Consider the following 4,867-nt stretch of genomic DNA (forward strand, 5'->3'; position numbering starts at 1 on the left):
TCCTCAACACGGGGGCCCCACAGAGATGCGTGCTCAGCACCCTCCTGTACTCTCTGTTCAACCATGACTGCGTGGCCACGCACATTTCCAACTCAATCATCAGGTTTGCTGACGACACAACAATTGTAGGCCTGATTACCAACAATGACGAGACAGCCCACAGGGAGGAGGTGAGTACCTTGGCGGAGTGGTGCCAGGAAAATAACCTCTCCCTCAACGTCAACAAAACGAAGGAGCTGATCGTGGACTACAGGAGACAGCAGAGAGAGCACGCCCCCATCCACATCGATGGAGCCGCAGTGGGAGAGGGTCAAAGCTTCAAGATCCTCAGCGTGCACATCACTTAGGACCTGAAATGGTCCCTTCACACCGACAGTGTGGTGAAGAAGGCGCAACAGCGCCTCTTCAACCTCAGGAGGCTGAACAAATTAGTCTTGGCACCTAAGACCCTAAGACCCTCACAAACTAAAGATGCACCATTGAGAGCATCCTGTTGGTTGGGCTGTATCACCGCCTGGTACGTCAATTGCACCATCCGCAACTGCAGGGCTCTCCAGAGGGTAGTGCAGTCAGCCCAATGCACCATCGAGGGCACAGTGCCTGCCCTCCAGGACATCTACAGCATCCAGTGTCACAGGAAGGCCAAGAAGATGAAGGACCTCAGCCACGACGTGTTCACCCCACTACCATCTAGAGGCGAACACAGTACAGGTGCATTAAAGCTGAGACTGAAAGACTGATAAACAGCTTCTATCCCCAGGGATTCAGACTGTTAAACAGCCACCACTAGACGGCCTCTGCCCAGTACTCTACCCTCAGCCAAGTTTAGTTTAGGTTATTAGGATGCCCATTAGCTACTGCACGTGCTACTTTTCCTGGGGTCCAAATAAAACATACAAATACATGACAAAGTACAGAACAGTAATAGACAAGAACAACATAAGATATTACATTAAATTCAAAATAAAATAAGAGTTATATGTATATATATATATATATATATATATATATATATATATATATATATATATATAAAAGAGACAACAAAAATACTATTTACAGTACAGTTACATTAGATTTTTTGAAAGAGGAGAGGTGCTGTGATACCAGTACCCTACCATGCCCCTCAATCACTGTCACTAGCCAGCTATCACTGGGTACTCTACCCTGCACCTTAGGGACTGATGCCCTACGTACATAGTAATTGAACACTGGTCACTTTAATAATGTTTACATACTATTTATACACTGTTTATACACTGAGTGTACAAAATATTATGAACACCTGCTCTTTCCATGACATAGACTGACCAGGTGAATGCAGGTGAAAGCTATGATCCCTTATTGATGTCACTTTAAAAATCCACTTCAATCAGTGTAGATGAAGGGGAGGAGACAGGTTAAAGAAGGATTTTTAAGCCTTGTGACAATTGAAATGTGGATTGTGTATGTGTGCCATTCAGAGGGTGAATGGGCAAGACAAAAGATTTAAGTGTCTTTGAACCGGGTATGGTAGTAGGTGCCAGGCGCACCAGTTTGTGTCAAGAACTGCAACACTGCTGGGTTGTTCATGTCAACAGTTTCCCGTGTGTATCATGAATAGTCTACCACCCAAAGGACATCCAGCCAACTTCACACAACTGTGGGAAGCATTGGAGTCAACATGGGCCAGCATCCCTGTGGAACGCTTTCGACACCTTGTAGAGTCCATGCCACGACGAATTGAGGCTGTTCTGAGGGAAAAAGGGGGATTGCTCTTTAATGTTTTGTGCACTTAGTGTATGTGAGGATTTTGGGTTTGGGGTTTTTTCAACCTCTTCCTCCAAGCTCCCTGTGTATCCGTATCCATGGGCGTTGTTATGACACCCGCCTCCTCATCGATCTCCTGTGACATCTGTCTCCGCTAGTTAAAATGCAAATATATAGTAGATAAACACATAGATGGCCCTCAGGCTTTCCTCAGGTTTTCCTCAGGTGCCAGTCGTCATGTAAAGATGGCTAGCTAGCTAATGTCCACAAAGCACTATCAGCACAACATATTACAGGCATGTTGGCTAATTCAGCAATTTAAATAAAAGTATTGTGAATGCAAGGAAAATAGTGTGAATGCAACTGATTTCAATGGAACGATGCTAATGAGTTGGGCATCAGTATTGCGGGCACCATGGCAGGCACCACTGTTTATGACGTCAGGTGCAAACAATTTACAGACGATTCATAGACGGTTCTAGGTAGAACCCTGTGATGGGTGATTTGGAGGAGTCAGGCGCAGGAGGGTAAATCACAGAATAACAGGATTTATTCCGAAATACAGAGTTATGCAGTAATGTGTCAAAACAGTCCAGTGCGCAAAACAGGCGCACTGGAACCAACAAGGCACACAGGGAAAATAACCCGGCAATACAAAATACAAGGAGCTCAACCGAGCTTCACTCTCCTCACAATAAACAATCACACACAAAGACAAGGGGGCAGAGGGAACACTTATACAGGAGAGGAGGCAGCTTCGGAGGAATTTGTGACAGTACAACCCCCCCCCCCCCCTTGACGCGCAGCTCACTGGAACCCAGCACCGCTCCTCTGGACCGTACCTGTACTGAAGGCCCCCACCCGACGCCTCGAATCCAGGATGGAACGGACGGAGTACGCCATGGTGGAGGAGGCGGAGGGACCTCCCGCACCTCAGACTCCTGGAGCGGACCAGCCACCACCGGCCTGAGGAGAGACACATGGAACGAGGGGTTAATACGATAATCTGGCGGAAGTAATAAACTATAGGTAACCTCGTTTATTCTCCTCAGGACTTTGAACGGCCCCACAAACTGCAGGCTCAGCTTCCGGCAGGACAGCCGGAGGGGCAGATTCCGGGTCGAGAGCCAGACCCGATCACCGGGTACAAAGACCGGGACCTCACTGCGGTGGCGGTCAGCGTTGGCATTCTGACGACGCACAGCGCATTGGAGGTGGACGTGAGCAGCGTTCCATGTCTCCTCCACACGCCGAAACCAGTCATCCACTACAGGAGCCTCGGTCTGGCTCTGATGCCACGGTGCCAGAACCGGTAGATAACCTAAAACACATTGGAATGGTGTTAGGTTAGTGGAGGAGAGATGGAGAGAGTTCTGGGCATATTCGACCCATGGCAAGAACACCGACCACTCCCCTGGCCGGTCATGCCAGTAGGACCGCAGGAACCTACCCACATCCTGATTCACCCGTTCCACCTGCCCATTAGACTTGGGGTGAAAACCAGAGGTCAGGCTGACCGAGACCCCCATACGTTCCATGAACGCCTTCCTGACCTTAGATGTGAACTGGGGACCCCGGTCAGACACTATGTCCTCTGGTACCCCGTAGTGCCGGAAGATATGTGTAAACAGGGCCTCCGCAGTCTGCAGGGCCGTGGGGAGACCGGGCAGAGGAAGGAGGCGGCAGGCTTTGGAAAAGCGGTCCACAACGACCAGGATGGTGGTGTTACCTGGAGAGAGGGGAAGATCAGTAAGGAAATCAATACTCAAGTGGGACCATGGCCTTTGTGGAACTGGTAAAGGCTGTAACTTACCCGCTGGGAGGTGCCTAGGTGCCTTACTCTGGGCACACACCGAGTAGGAGGAGACATACACCCTCACGTCCTTAGCCAAGGTAGGCCACCAGTACTTTCCGGTCAGGCAGCACACTGTACGACCGATAACTGGGTGACCAGAGGAGGGGGACGTGTGTGCCCAATATATCAGACGGTCACGGACAAGAGCAGACACGTACTGCAGCCCAGCTGGGCACTGAGGTGGAGATGGCCCTGTGCGTAACGCCTGCTCTATATCCGCGTCCATCGCCCATACTACCGGCTCCACAATGCAGGAGGCCGGGAGTATAGGGGTGTTGTCTCTGGGCCTCTCCTCTGTGTCGTACAGCCATGACAGTGTGTCTGCCTTCACGTTCTTTGTACCCGGGATGTATGATAGTGTAAAATCAAACCGGTTGAAGAATAGTCTGGCGAAGGTTCACCGTCCTCGCTGCCCGGATGTACTCCAGGTTACGGTGGTCCGTCCAGATGAGGAAAGGGTGTTTTGCCCCCTCGAGCCAGTGCCTCCACACAGTCAGGGGTCGGACAACAGCCAGCAGCTCCCGATCACCAACGTCGTAGTTCTGCTCCGCCGGGCTGAGCTTCTTGGAGAAGGCGGCACAGGGGTGGAGCTTGGGTGGCGTGCCCGAGCATTGAGATAGGACCGCGCCTATCCCTACTTTGGACGCATCCACCTCCACTACGAACGGTACTGATGGATCGGGGTGGGCCAGTTCCGGGGCTGAGGTGAACAGACCCCTTAGGTTACTGAAGGCCCTGTCAGCCTCAGCAGACCAGCGGAGCCGGGACGGCCCACCCTTCAACAGAGATGTGATGGGAGCTGCGACCTTGCCAAAGTCCCGGATTAACCTCCGATAGTAGTTGGCAAAGCCAATAAAACGCAGCACCTCCTTTACCGTGGTGGGAGTCGGCCAATTACGCACGGCTGAAATGCGATCTCCCTCCATCTCCACACCTGAGGTGGTAATGCGGTATCCGAGGAAGGAGACGGACTGTTGCAAAAACAGGCACTTTTCTGCCTTGGCATAAAGATCACGTTCCAACAGTCAGGCCAGCACTTTGCGAACCATGGACACATGCTCGGCGCGCATAGCGGAATACACCAGAATGTCATCGATGAAGACCACTACACTGCGACCAAGCATGTCCCGAAACACCTTGTTCACAAAGGACTGGAAGATGGAGCATTCATCAAACCGTAAGGCATCACCAGGTATTCGTAATGCCCCGTGGTTGTGCTGAATGCTGTCTTCCACTCGTCCCCCTCTCGGACAAGCACCAGGT

This window comes from Coregonus lavaretus, assembly GCF_964263955.1.
Source record: "Coregonus lavaretus genome assembly, chromosome: 13".
Classification (NCBI taxonomy): domain Eukaryota; kingdom Metazoa; phylum Chordata; class Actinopteri; order Salmoniformes; family Salmonidae; genus Coregonus; species Coregonus lavaretus.